A 15,519-nucleotide genomic window follows, 5' to 3' on the forward strand; every position below is an offset into this window, starting at 1 on the left:
ATGGAGCATTCACAACCTCCCTGGGCAGCCCATTCCAGTGCCTCCTTACCCTAACAACAAAGAACTTCCTCCTTATACCCAATCTAAACTTCCCCTGTTTAAGTTATAACCCATTACCGCTTGTCCTGTCACTACAGTCCCTAATGAAGAGTCCCTCCCCAGCATCCTTATAGGCCCCCTTCAGGCCCCCTTCAAATACTGGAAGACTGCTATGAGGTGTCCACACAGCCTTCTCTTCTCCCGGCTGAAGAGCCCCAATCATGCTCTTCTGCTAGGTGTTTCTAAGCCAAGATTTATCATACCCTTTATCAGTTATGTAGGAACCCTTTTTTAGCCTTGACCAAATTAACCGAGAACATCATCTATGTGGCAAATTCAACAAGGTTTTGGAGGGTAGGTGGACAAACCATTGATGTACTGCTTGCCACTCGGTGTTACAGTTGATTTGGTTACTTCATGGGAAGTATGGTTGTAATTACTCTTCTTTTTGCTGGCTGTGTATGACAATGTCCTGGGTTCAGCTGTAGCAGTGATTTTTCTCCTTCCTTGTAGCTGGTGCAGGGCTGTTTTGGCTTTAGTTTGAAGACAATGCTGGTAACACACTAGTTTTTTAGTTGTTGCTAAGTAATGTTTACTCCAATCAAGGACTTTTCAGCCTCATGCTCTGCCAGTGAGGAGGGGCACAAGAAGCTAGGATAAAACACCTGTCCCAAACTGGCCAAAGGAGTATTCCATACCAAAGCATGTCATGCCCAGTATACAAACTCGGGGATTAGTCACGCAGAGAGCCCAGATTGCTGCTTGGGAGGGGCTGGGTATCAGCAGGTGGAAAGCAATTGTACTGTGCATCACTGCTGGTTGTTACTGGCTTTTCCCCTTACCTTTTTAGTTTTATATTCTCTCACTTGTTATTTCCCTTATCATTAGTAGTAGTGGTAGTAGTTTTGTATTATACCTTAGTTACTGGACTGCTGTTATCTCAACCCATGGGGTTTACATGCTTTCAATTCTCCTCCCCATCCTGCCAGGCTTGTGGAGGGAAGAGGAGGGGGGAGTGAGTGAGCAGCTGCTTGGTTCTGAGTTATCATCTGGTCTTAAACCACGACAGACAGTGGCCATCAGTGCCCATCCATCCCCACTCTGAAGTGTCACAATGGGATGTGTTTCACATTTCGTAAAGAATTTCCTTACAAAGAATAATAAGGGAAGTTACAATATATCCCAGGTCACCATGTCCTGACACCCTTCAGAAAATCTGATGTATGTCTCACTGTTTCCCCAGTTGCCCTTCTCTTAAAAGTACCTATTGTCTCCTTTTAGGTTCACCCCAAATTCAATTCTGAGGGACATGGCTTGTCAATCTGGTGTCAGGCACTGACCCCACACCCACACCTCCTAAATGATAATAGGAATTGCTTGCCCAGATAGAAAGAATTCTTTCATGGAATACATTTTTTTTTTCTTTTTACATGTTCCATGTAAAGCATATATCATTGGGATAATTTTCCCTCTCACAGTTGTATTAGACACAAAGCTGTCTTCAGGGCTATTTCTTCTAGTTCACTGGACAGCTTATCTGCCTGAAAAGAAAGAAAAGATAATATATCAGTCAAAGACTTTAGGAGAATCCTTATGTTCTTTAACTAATAGGAAAATCCTAACTGTGAGTTCTTGATCTTCTGACTTCAGCACTTTCAGTCTGGAGAACTGCATTGATACAGCATTGATACATTTTGCAAGAGTATCTGTTGGGTTTATTTTTTTAATGCTTTTTGTGTGTGTCTTGATCCTTGGAGGGTGTTACAAACTCCTCTTCACTCCTGACAGCCACATCATAAGCAAACAGTTTCCTTACCCCTGTGATTTGATTGATCCTGTTCTGAATGTCACTATGGGCTGAAATTAGTGCTACTTAGCAGAAGCAAGGTTCTCATCTTTGCTCTGCTGGTGCTGAGTTAATGATTTCAAAAAATTGAAGGACTGAAGAACATGGCCAAACTGCAGACTTCTTAACTGGTACAGATGTCTGTATTTACTTATTGTCCTGTATTTCTGTAACTCAATAACAAACTGGTAACTAAAATAACAAACAGGTAATAAATTCCTTCTTTGTTAATTAATTACTAATTATGCACTTACCCTAGACTGTGATGCTAATTTAAAGAAGATTCAAAGTATATTAAAAATTCCTTGACTTTAATAAAAGAAATTCAGGATACTTTATACAATTTACTAAAAGATGTGGGTATACAGGAACAGAATTGAGTTTTGCATGTGTTTGTACATTTCTTAGCGTGGGATGAAATGTATGCGTGAATTTGGGTTCTGTCATTTTAACCTGGCAGTGATCACCTTCCAGAATAGAACTGCATCCCTGATAACAGAGATTTCTGGCCTCGTTAAAGTGTGTGTTGAGTGTTAGAGCATGTTTGCACAGCATGGAGCAGCACTGTGCAGGTGGACTGGAACCAGGCTGAAGGCTGACTTGGGGAGATAGGAGGCCAAGGGAGCCGTTAAGCAAATAGGGACATGTACTGACAGGACAAGAGGGTATGGCTTTAAACTGTCAAAGGGTAGATTTAGATTAGATATTAGGAAGAATTTCTTCCCTGTGAGGGTAGTAAGGCACTGGCACAGGTTGCCCAGAGAAGCTGTGGCTGTCCCATCCCTGGCAGTGTTCAAGGCCAGGTTGGATGCGGCTTGGAGTAACCTGCTCTAGCGGAAGTTGTCCCTGCGTGTGGCAGAGGGTTGGAATTGGATGAGCTTTAAGGCTCCTTCTAACCCAAACCAGTTTGGGATTCCATGATTTTTGCGTAAGAAAAAAAAAAAAAAAAACAAAACACAAAATTCAATTTCAGGAAGATCTGTGTCCACTTCTTGGTGCCCTTCAAAGGCATCATTAGCAATCTGTTACATGTTCATGCTATGCTGGTATCATCACAGCCCAGTCAATGCTAATTTGGCCTCAGCAATATCCAGATACGTAGTGTTTTGAGATGTTTTGCTGAAAGAGACCCTCTGCTTTCTAGGCCAACAGACCTTGACTTTGGTAAAGCTTTGCAAGGGCTGCCTGGACTGGATTTCTTTATGTAGGGTTGCAAGCAAAATTAAGACTTGATGCAGCTAATTCTGCAGTGAAAAAGAGGTAGGGGAAAGGAAAGATGTGCCAGCATAACTGCAGTAACTTCTTGTATTTACATATAAAGTTGTCCTGATCCAAAGTTTCCTGAAGCAATTTCCTGATTTTTGGCAGACCTTGAATCAAATCACTTGCCATAGTGGATCAAAATATCTGGCCATCAACTGCCCTTGATTATGATCAGGAGCAGAAGATTTAGAGGAAGAGGCAAGAAACCTGTGGTCAGTCATCACAGAATAAGGTCTCCTTAAGGACGTTGTAATTATAAGCAGGATACATGGCCAGTGTGTACAATTTGAAAGTTCTAAATAAAAGAAAAACAACAGGGATGATTTAATTCTCTTTTGCTTTGAAATAAAAAAAAGATTAGTTTTATTTAATCAATAGACTAGAGTTTGATGTATGGATGAAAACTTACAATCACTGAAATAGTATTTCTGGTTAAGCACTTCTGATCAGGAGCTTGTTTGACCTGTGAGCTGCTTCATTTTTTTAAACTTAGATGTCTCTATTCTAGAACTTTTAAAGATTTTGCAGTGCCAGCATAAGGAGTGTGTGTGTGTTTTAATACAGATGCATCTTGTAGGAAAAGAGAGAAACCTTTTTCTTTGTACACAGACGCATACATGATTTATCAAACGTATTGTATTACTCTGTCTTTACAGTAAAACATACAGTGGATGTGAATTACTCTATCTGTGTAGGATTAGAAACTCTGATATTCTGTCTTGTATTCAAGCAGAGGATTACTCTGCAGATAACATGCGATAATTTAGTTGTAGTGAGGCATTGCAGCTTAAGAACAACAGAATCAACTTTCTTGAGGTAAAAGGACTAGGAATTGGTATGGAGCAATACAGTGTAGTTGACCACTCAGGAATTTCAAGATTACATCAAAAATATATATTTATTTGACAATTTTTCTGTCATTCTAAAATTATATTTTGATTTTAAAGAAATTAAAATAATCTATTGTAACTGCTGAGCACCTTGAAATTTACCAATTTTATTGCATTTATGATTGGCAGCATTAAATGCCAACAGCTCATTTAAATATGAAACATCTGTACATATTATTTAGGGATTTCTCATCTGTTGATTTTAGAAATGAGGATTTTGATTCCTTGCACACATACTTGTGTATTGCTTATATAAAAAAGCAGTCAGTAATGAAAGAATAGTCCTAAATTCTACTGTATATAGTTTTGTGCTTAAGGTAGGAAATGCACAGTGTATGAAGAAATACAATATGCATTGCATTTGATTTTAGGTGTGGCAGCAGCAATTATGGTTCCATAACAGTGGGAGTAACATGACAGTTCAAAAGCACACTGAGAAGATTATGGTTTTTTATACACAGCAATGTAAATTCTTAAAATAACAATGTAATTTTTACATTTCTCACTGGATATCAGGATAATCCAATTTAGAACAATTTATTCTCAACAGGTATGGTAAAAATAGATATATCATTCTCGAGCGTGATATAACACATTAATTTTTATGAGTGAGTTATGAAGATGTACAACTCAGGACCTAGGATAAACATCATATTCCTTAATTAATCCATTACGCTATGGGACATATGTGCCACTTTTATTACACTAAAATGAAAAATGTGGGGGTGGAAAAAAAAAAGCACTGCTTCTTTCTGCATTAGAAATTGTTTCTTCCAGAACCATAAAAATGTGAAAGCCTAGGTCCCGAACACTATTAGTGAGCTGGACATCTAAATTCCTTGAAGACTTGTAAGATAAAGAGCCATCATCTTCTAGTGATCACATTACAAATACATTCCCTAGCTCAAATGTTCTGAAGCTTATGGATGCAGTGCCTGTGTGTTTAAATGAATCCAGTTCACTCAAGTTCCAGCTGGAGATGGTAGGTGAAACTGAGACTGAGCAACAATATAGGAACAGCGTGGAAAATGAATGAAGAAAAAAAAAATAGCTCAAAGTACAGTATTAAGAGACGAGTATAGCTTCTGAAGCTGTCCTTTCAGACCTGATAGGAACCTTTTTCTCTTATGGGTCTTCATATAGTTTTCAGTCATCACAGATCCCAAACAATTATGGTGTATCTCTTTAGAGGATAGGGATCTCATCATTTCTAGAGGAAGCATGGCAAAATGTCCCCTTCTGTTTGATTTCAGTAGTCCAGCTTAGGAAGTTCCTTTTGGCTCTCAGTGTGGGCGACTGTCATATTTTAATCACAGTTTTATTTACAGATGGGGATGAATACTAGTCTTGTAATGATAAATATTTTGCATTTACAGTAAAAGATCAACAAGAACTTTCATCATCCACCGGTTAAAGAATTAAGCCTTGCAACATTCCAGCCATCTAGGTAAGTTGTGCTGGCCCCTCAGAGCTGTGTAGCTGCAGCATGGGAAGGAGGGAGGATGTTAACATCACTGGCAGAGCTATCTAGGGCACATCTAGGAACAGACTCCAGGTCTCCCTCACTTCCTGGTCTACAACTTCTCCTTGACAGTGTGTACCTATTTGATCATCTAATATGGGAACTGTTTTTCCAAAGTGTGGTATTCCATCTCATAGTTACGTAGGAGAACTGTGTGCTGAAATAATTTCTCTACTAAACTGTATTAGAATTTCCTAGTATCAAGCCTATAAGTTTACAACTGTGTGTTGTGTGCCCAAGAGCAAATGATCTTTAAGATATCTATGTGAACATATTTTAAGGTGATTTTAGAATGTTAGGCTATCTGTCATTATCTGTCATTTCTCAAATCTGAGTATTTGCCATTTTACATAAAAATAAGAAAACACATAAGATAACATAAACCAAAACACTATTAATGAAAAAATCAAATTAGAAATTATTGTGTACTGAAGACATTTAATTTAAATTAGCACAATATAAATAAATATGTTTTTCTGCTCTCTCAGCATTAGAACAGTACTGCTTTGCTCCATATGTCTGTGTCACCAGGTTGTTATTTCTTTTGTTTAGTCATATAGTAGAATGTGTTGAGACATATTATCCTCAACTTGTGTAACAGACTACAAATACTGATTGCAGTTTGAGCTTGTTATGGAAAAGTATTGCCCTGTGGATTGAGAAAATGACCAACAGCGGACTATAATCTATGAAGCTGAGAGTAAAATTGCCAACTAGAGGTCATTTTTCAAACGAAGGGGCAATAGTTTTCTACTATAAACTGAATATTACAGTCAGTATATGTTTTATTAAACCATTTCAGAAACTTGGGAGCAGTTTCATTTAAACTTCTTGCTTGAAGTGGCTCAGAGAACAGGCCCAGGGCAGCTCACAAAAGAGGCCTGGCATGGTCTTTATAATAAATATTCTGTATACCCAGTAATTATGAAGGCTTTAGGACCTTAATGGTGTATGGCCATATCCTACCACCATTCTGCATCCTTAGCAGCAATTGAAGTCATTAAGTTCTGTGTATAAAAATCACTGCAGACTGTTGTTTCTCACTGTAACACTATGAAAAACTGAGGCCAAACTGTAGAGAAAAGCCAATTATAACTATTACAGTCTAAAGAATTAAAAGGAAAACACCTTTTCTCCATACCCTTTCATTGTTTTTCTTTCCTAGTGAAATGAGTAGGCAATGGATCTTGTTATTGGCACTCATATGGGCATGACTGCCTGGTGCCTTACTCAATAAGAGGATTTCCATTCTGGAGTAACAGAAATAACAATAATATACATGGATGATGTGAAGCCTTTATCTTCCTCCTTAAACACATCTTGGACAGTTCTGCCATCCTGTGCCTGGGGAACAAAGGAGCTTTCTGCAGCCATTGCTTTGAGTGACTTTTACTGCTAGTAAATTGTCAGTACAAAATCCTCTGTGGACTTCAGGTTTTAGAAAGAGTGATAGGGAGTTCTGGCCTACCTGAAACACAGAGGCAAAGAAAAACGAGGAATACCATAGTGGTTTGGGCAGAAGGGAGCCAAGTAAAACTTTTCATCTTTTCCTTGAGAATCCCTGATGGAAGGGTTTTGTTTAGAGCTCCTTGTGGGACTTTTCCTTTGCTGCTTTCGCAGGCTTTGATGTCAACTTGTTGTCTACCTTGCAGGATTTCTAATTTTCTGTTTTGGGGAAAAGCTCACAGACTGATCCTGGTTTTGTGGCATAAGCATGTTACAGTACAATACTACTATGTTGTCAACAGTAAACATGTTTAAGTTACTGTATGCTTACATTGCAAGTTCACTTGTCACATTTATGCCTGTAAATCCTGCATTCAGATAACTGTAATTAGAAATTTCTGTCTCACTTGCTAGATTAATGAATAGTTACAGCTGTAGCATGGGCAAATTAGGTGCAGAATTTGGTTTTGCACTTTGGTTTTTCAAAAACCAGACCTTACATCCATATGTGTATATATTATGCAGTCACAGACATCATTTTCTAATGGCCATAATTTTAAAGGTCTATGTAAAACTTTGCCACTTTGGTAGGGGTGATGGATTAGAATAATAAAAGTTGAAGCAGAAAAAGACCAGTTATACATCTAGTCCATCTTCTTGACATTACAGGATTGTTCCCTACAGGGCATTTGCTAATACTTTGTCCATAGAAGGTTTAAATGTACCAAGCAGTGAAGTTCCTACAGCGAGAATTCAGAGGATATTTTTCTGACACTTAAGTTGACCAGTTTACCCGGTTATGTTGGTCATAACTGAAGGGACCTGTCCTGTATGTATATCCTCAGTGCTTCCATGCTCCTGAACATCTGCAGAAAGTCATCATAAATTACTCTGATATTGACCATGCCCTTTTCTTTCATTCTCTACCTAACACTGTGTCACTGGGCAAGTTGTGAGGTTTTTTTTTCCTGAAAAACTCTTTTGTACATCAAAAGACTGTGATAGTATTAATTTAGCATTGCATATATTGCATAATATATACACAGTACATATATATTACTATGTATATAGCCTACTAGGAAAATGTTGGTTAGAGGTCTGATTGTACTGGGCGCTGTATAAACATGTAATTAATCTCATTTTTAGCAATGCTTAGCTCCAAGTGGAGTGTAGGAATATAGGGCTATTAGTTTCTAGAACATTTTTATTAGGTACTTTCTATTTTGATTGACAAGTATTAGTATTTTAAGATGACAGAACTAAAATTTATGCTGCCAGACTACATCAAACATAATGTATCCTAAGTAAACAGAAGCATGTGAGCAGGATAATATTTATTGGATAGTTACATAGGAATGTGGAAACAGAATAGAGAGAGAATTATTCTTCAGGAAGAATATTTGATATTTCATGCTCTTTAGAAATACACACATAGGACTGAACGTGCACCCTGCTTTCTCAGGGTAAATGCAGGTTTATTATCTGTCCTGGCTGAGTTGCTCTTGAGAGCTTGCTTCTTCATCCTCTTCCTTTCTCTCCAATTGCCTGTGTAGGAGAGGAATAGGAGAAGATCCTTCTGAGATTAATTTTATAATTGTTCTGCTTTACTATTTGATAGTTTGCCTTGCAGCTCCAGTCAAAATTTATACTGAACCCTTCTTATGTAGTCCTAGAGAGCCTAATGGTCCAAGTAGATGAAAGTCTGGAGGGGCAAGAGGCACAGTCAGGAGACACATTGTGCAATAGGAGATTCATGAGGAGAAGGATGGAGCCACTGTGACCAAGTCAGGTTGCAGTTACTCATTTGGCAAAAAATCAGTAATAGTTTTAACTGAGTAAGTAACAATTTTGTCTCCAGAGCAAAAAGAACAGTTACTATGTATGTGCAACTTTCCCACGTATTTCTAGTGAATATTTAATATAAAGCAAGTAAAGGCAGGGCAAGAATTACATAGCTTTTAAAAAACAATGAATAAAGAGACTCCCGTTTTCATGACACAATTCACCCACCTAAAATTACTTACTGAATTCAAGTTAAAAGGGGGAAGGTGGAGTGTTGGGAACTTTGTTCAGAAACTTGCGCTTAGGTCTGTAGGCAATGACTGCCATGTCAAAGCCAGGCTGGCTCTAGGATGGCGCAGGAGAGGTATGTCTCTTCTGAAAACACATAGAAACACTACAAACTAAGTCAACAGAAAAGTGAATTCTTGGGCTGTGGGAACAAGTAAAATGCTAAATAAAATTAGCATTAATCAAAAAATAGGGAGACTTTGGGCTCTCTTTTTTTTTTTTAATAATTTCAGCTTGCATCCTTTTCAGCAAAAAAGTACTGCTTAGTGTTGCAGAAAGTGTCAGGCACAGAATATATTAGGCAGAAGTACCTATCTTTAGTAGAAGAAATTTTAAGAAGTAGCTCTTCAAATCGTTCTCAGTTCAGGGTTTTTTAAACATATGACCAAGAAGGACTGTTTGTGTCCTTTGCACGTCGTCAACATGAGTAGCTCTACAGTCACAAGATAATGTCATTAGGCAGTTTGTTTTTTTTTTGCAAACTCAAATTAACTGGAGAAAAGAAGTTGAATCTGTGGGATTGATACATTCATTTATTTACTCTCTTGGGTAAATTACTTTTTCCAGCCATTGAGACAAAAAGTATTCCAAATATGGGGTGGTTTATTTTTCCCTGAGCATACCTTTATGTACATTGCCTGACTCATAAAGGGGCTGTTGGGCAGCACTTTTAAACAGTTGCAGTATCCAGCTGCAGTTAGAATGTCTTTAAACACAAAATTATATTAAAATAATAATTTAAAAATTAAAAATAATATAATTTATTATGAACTTTGGTCAACTTCAGCATTCATTCATACTTTATTGCTGGAAAATTCTCTTTTGGATTATAAAGTCTTCTTCTCTCTTAAGTGCAACTGCTTGATGGCTGCAGCATTCACCCAGTGCAACTTTCATATTTACTTCAGATTTTCATTCCTTGAAAGTAGTTTTATTACTGGCTAGTTCTGGGCATCAGGCTGATGCCACTGAATAAAACCACTGGTGGTGCTTGTGGCATTATAGTTTTTTAATAGTCATTCTTGTCGACCAAGACGATGTGTTACTGTGTCTGACATACTTGTAAATTATTAATCCTGTTACCAGTAGATGTCTAATCTGTTCTTGTCCATTTGTAGTGCTCCTGGTTGATCTCTTTTGGGCATTAATATTCACGTTTCAGAGTGATACTTCTAATGACTGGTCACACTTTGAGGAAACAGTGCCATGTTATGCTAGAATAAAGTGTCATGGCTTCTTAGGTAGATAAGCCAATCCACATGAAAAGAGGAAAAAAAAAAACTTCATCTGGCAGGCAAGAAAATGGAAAGGAAAAGTTGTGGTGCATGACTGCTACTGAAAACAAAGGAACTACCCAGCAAAGTATAAATGATGAAATGTGCCATCTGCATCATACTATAGTTAGAGTGAGGGTTGTTATAAGAGGGTTGGTATTGTATTAAATGCCTTTCAGGTAACCTTTCTGGAGTTTGCACCCATAGTTCCTGTAAACTCTTCTAGTATAGCCCAGTAAACTGTCCAGTGGAAACATAACAGACTGGTTTGTGTTGGAAGGGATTTAAAAGCTCATCCAGTTCCAGTCCCCTGCCACGGGCAGGGACACCTTCCAGTAGACAAGGTTGCTCAAAGTCCCATCCAGCCTGGACTTGAACACTGCCAGGGATGGGCTATCATAATGCTTCGTTCTGAGATTCAGGGAGAACTGCAGTTACTCAGAGAGAGGTTACTCAGAAGGACCTCAGCTATAGTCTTAATTTGTCAGTGCCAGTGCTGTTTCCACTTGAGCATCTTTGTCTCCTGTAATGTAAATTTGATGGGAGCTGCAAACCCTTCAGAGAACAGATGGAAAATATGAATATAATGTGTCTATGTATTGTATGTGGCAGCTAGGCATAGTCATGGAGTAATGTTTTAATATATACAGCATCTTGGTTATACAGTCAAGTGGAAAAAAGGGAATGTTTCTATTTATCAGGGTTTTTTTTTTGTCTTGGGTGTTTCTATCTTTGACTGATACAAAAATTTTGGAATCCAAACATATCTTCACAATACTGTTGTGTCTTTGTTCTGGGTTTCTTTCATCTTAACTTATCAACACAGTATACGAGCATTTTATCCTGCAGTGTGATCATCATCCTAGTGTGTATTTGCTCATTAATGTCAGGTTATGATCTAAAGAAATAAGAAAGAAGGAGTGAAATTTCCTTTTTTTTTCTTTTTTGTACTTTTTTTTTTTAATATACTAACAATGATGAAAATAGAAAAACTACAGTCCTGTGGCTTTGGGGGTGGGAGAGAAGTATAAACTTTTTCCCACAACTGCTGTACTGCTTCTGTTCTTAGGTTAGCTTAAATATTAGTACTTAAACATGACCCTAAACAAAAAAATTTTGACCAAGTCTCATTCTGTAATGGGGAATAACAATTTTGGTATTTATTGAAATGCCTATGAAATGCACATTTAATCTTTATAGTTTTTCACTGAACAGATTTCTTTTTTTATCCATTTCCATAAATGTAAGTTGGTAAGATCTGTTTTTCATATACCTGATAGTCACAGGGAAGAAACTCTGAAAAGTGAAAGTACAAATGGATAAATGTAAAATCTAACAATTTTTTTTTAAGCTGTTCTTGATTGCGAACAGGACATGCATCTGTCCTGCTTCAGCTTAACTGTTCAGCCATTCACATGGCTTACTTTTATTCCTCACAATTATTCCTTCCTTCGCCACCCACAAACTCAAAAAAAAAAATATAATAGTTGAGAGTATGTTTTCTCTTTTTAATTTGATTGACATGATTTCTAATATGTATTTTCTGAAGTTTTCAGAGGAGACTATGCAAATGTTTTGATGGAGTTTAAATACTTATTTACATTTGATGTTTTTAGATCGCTATGCTCTACTGTAATACAGCATATTAAAACATAAGTGACAGAATTTAAGGATGGTGTTTTGACTTTTCCAAGGTAAACATTTACACACTGCAATGTCAGGATTGGCCTGTTTTGGGTCAGAACCAAATTTTCTGCTGAAAGCTTCAGTTTCAACAGATCTACCTATGATAATGAGTTTAGCAGCTATGGTCTCTCACTTCAGTCCTTCCTGAGAATCACCATGTCTGACTCTATGTGTTGCTTTTTCACTTTTAGGAGCTGTCAGTTTGAAGTCCTCTTCAGGCTCTTTTCCCAGTAGCAAGAGGTGCAGAGGTCTTGTTCCTATTTTTCTGCATTCTGAATATGAGACAAAAAGAAGCCCACAGTCTAGTTACTTAGCTAGGTTTGTTGCAGTAAATTGGCATTGTAGGGCACATTCTTACCAACATATTGAAGCTTTTAATGAATATTTTCTCTTATTTGAAAACTGACACGGTTTGTCTTATGTTTATGAAGGAGTCACAGTCCTGCAGCATTGATTTGTGTCTTCCTGTCTTCTAGTGTGTTTTCAGTAAGATAGCAATCCCGTGTGAAACCTTGCAGCTTTACTTACAACATCAAGTTGGTTTTGGGTTTTTTTTTTTTTAGTGCAAACTATACTTTTTAGTAAATGCAGACAATGTATTTTAAGTCAACTTTTGCATTAGGCAGTGCTTTAATTTGTGTAAAACTTGTGGCAGAAAAGTACAAGCAAAGGAGATCTAAGTTGTTTTTTTTTTTAATACTGTCTTGTTTACATGTACATTTTAAGTTTGGTTTACAACAGTATTTATTGTAAGAATAAAGTGTGTTAGGACGTGCTGGATGTCTCAGCCTTGGGGATCAAAGGTGCTCTTTATTGAAAGGCACTGTCAATGCAAACTTTCCCACATTAGCCAATTACTTTATTTCAAGGGTCTGACCTTCTAGCCTTGGCACTAATGCTCAGAATATCAATTTAGTTACCAATTAAGGTAGTACTGACTTTTAATGACAGTTTGTGTCCTTTTTTTAATATTTAGTGCTGTATGAGACAAACTTTCATACAAACATTCCGTGTGATATAATCTGTCACCCTGGAAATAACACTACCATTTCCCCTCCTGTCAGAATAATTTTATTTTATTTTTTTAGATTATTGACATTTGCTTAATTTATGATTAACATAATCTTAATTGAAATACTTAAAATATTTTTTTCTGAGTGGTTCAATTCTTGATATACTCTCCCAGTTTTCTGTAATGCATAGCAAGCCCTTTGTTCAAACACAGCTCTCCAAGTAGGAAGAGGAATGGTGTGGTGAATGTATTCTGTTGAGAGGTCCTAAAATAGCCAGTGGGACTGTGCTCTCACTTCCTTGCTTTGAGCCAGCCCTTCGACTAGGACAAATGAAGAAGTAATCTTAAATTTTGGGAAGCTAGCCAGACACAGCACCGGCCACAGGGGTATGCAGACCTGGAACCTGGGTCTGTGGCAAATCCAAGCTGGGCATTCAAGCTGTGCTTATTCAGCCTGCAGAAGAGAAGAAAGTTTAGGGGAGACCTTGTAAACAGTCTTCCAATACCTAAAGGGGGCCTACAAGAAATGTGGAGAGGGACTTTTTGCAAGGGCATGTAGTGGCAGGACAAGGGGAAGATTTAGATTAGACATCAGGAAGAAGCTCTTCCCTGTGCAGGTGCTGTGGCTGCCCCATCCCTGGCAGTGTTCAAGGCCAGGCTGGACGGGGCTTGGAGCAACCTGCTCTAGCGCAAGGTGCCCCTGCCACAGGCAGGGGTTGGAACTGAATGAGCTTTAAGGTCCCTTCCAAACCAAACCATTCTTTGATTCTGTGATCCAGGAAAGGAAAGGGACTTCTCTGGTGTGGCCCAGAGGTACTGTTGGCTGGGTTGGGTGGGAGCTGCTTTCATGAATAAGCCTGGTTTGGGTCTCACCCAGTGTAAAAACTAAGACAGTGGTTTCAGAGTGTCTTTTGGAGATGGATGGAAACTGAGGGAAGGGATCCACCTTGCATTTGGGAAGAGCGGTGAGGACTAGTGAGGGGATTCATGACAAGGGTTGTCTGTCTCTTAAATTAGTACAAAGGAGGAAGAAAGGATAGAAGGTAATGCCTCTCCTTCCTCTGTTCAGCTTGAGAAATCTTCAAATCGTCTCTCTTGAAACAACCTCCACCCCAAAATGTTTATGTGCTTTCAAGGGAAGAAAATATTTCACCCACATTTACCTATAAGTAAAGATTTTAAAACTGGAGAAGAGGGAGTGTAAACCAGCAGGTTAATAAACAGGAGAAAAGTTCTGGAAAGAAAGGCAAAAATCAGTCTAAGAGCTGAGAGAGTGCAAACAGTACAACCCAACAGCTCCAAAGAACAGACAGATATCTACAAGCATCTCTAGTTTAAGTCTGGCTTTAAAAAAACATAAAATACAGTTTAGCTATGGTGTTTGGGGGATGGAAAAAAAAAAAAAGACTGGTTGGGAGACGTATTAGTTATCTAACTGGTATCAAGTGGCTAAATGTCTGGTCTCTTTCCATGTATAAAAATGATTTTGTTAGTATGTAGGTCACATTACAGTACTGTCTAGTTATTGGACATTGGCTTAGATAACTGTTTGTGGAGTATTAAATGCTTTTGCTGCCTCAGCACACTTTTTAACTGGTATTTTTCACACAGTTGTGCTACTGAAAAGGAGCAGCACCGCAGCAAAAATCAATTTATCTTTCTCTCTGCTATTTGTGTATTGTGAGCTCTTGTAGTGTTTTACAATTTGATTAATTGATATTCATTGTACTAGATAACATTTGTAATACTCTTCTCTAGCTCCTGGTACTTTGAAAACTTTTATCAGAACAGTAGGTTATTTGTATAGGAGACCTCCTCCAAACAATCAACAACACTGTGAAACCAAAAGGAAAATTAAAGCTAAAATTTGTAAGCTGCCGATGTAAGATTAAGTACACTGGAACAGTGTTTTAAGTGATTTCTTTTGTCATCTCCATTTTTGTAGTTTTACAGAGATTTATCATGAGCAGAATGAAAAAGTTGTGCAAGGTTTACTTGTAGTGACAGATAAAACTCAGTGCTGTAAAGTAACTTGTTTGTATGCGTTTCACATGCTGTTGGTCTGTAGGTATTATTAATATCTATTTTTAGAATCAAGATTATGATGCACAAGGTACATAGGCCCAATGTGATAAAAACACAGCAATACTGTTTCTTTTCCGTTTCATTATAAAGTTTCTTTGACCCTGTGGTTTATTTTCAAACATACAAGTTGTTTGTTCTGGTGTATTCTTAAACAGGGGTTGTTTTTCTCCCTTTCAGAAAATGAGCACAGATGGTGATTGATTTTTCAAGTGCTGACATCCCTGCTTGAGAAAATGTTCCCACCTTCTTTGTGCTGAGCAAGTCAGGCAAACTAACATGATGATGCGATCATCAGTTTCATGCAGACATGCAGAATTGATTGACAGGGAAAATTTTAACATAAACCACACATTCTTCCAGTGTCTTCAATTTTTTTAATGATGTTT

The 15,519-nt window shown here is 37.8% G+C and overlaps 1 protein-coding gene across 2 annotated transcripts in view; it reads left to right on the plus strand.

Annotated features, from left to right (window-relative positions):
• ZNF536 (zinc finger protein 536) overlaps positions 1–15,519 on the plus strand; it is a 347,404-nt gene that overhangs the window by 62,543 nt on the left and 269,342 nt on the right. For both annotated transcript variants that reach the window (XM_057400263.1, XM_057400272.1), the window contains exon 3: positions 5,415–5,485. The gene's annotated coding sequence lies outside the window, so the exon portion shown is untranslated. The remainder of the gene's footprint in view (positions 1–5,414; positions 5,486–15,519) is intronic.

Source organism: Pezoporus wallicus, unplaced genomic scaffold (genome assembly GCF_028554395.1).
Source record: "Pezoporus wallicus isolate ANWC-B61680 ecotype Strahan unplaced genomic scaffold, APGP_CSIRO_Pwel_v1 contig_13243, whole genome shotgun sequence".
Classification (NCBI taxonomy): domain Eukaryota; kingdom Metazoa; phylum Chordata; class Aves; order Psittaciformes; family Psittacidae; genus Pezoporus; species Pezoporus wallicus.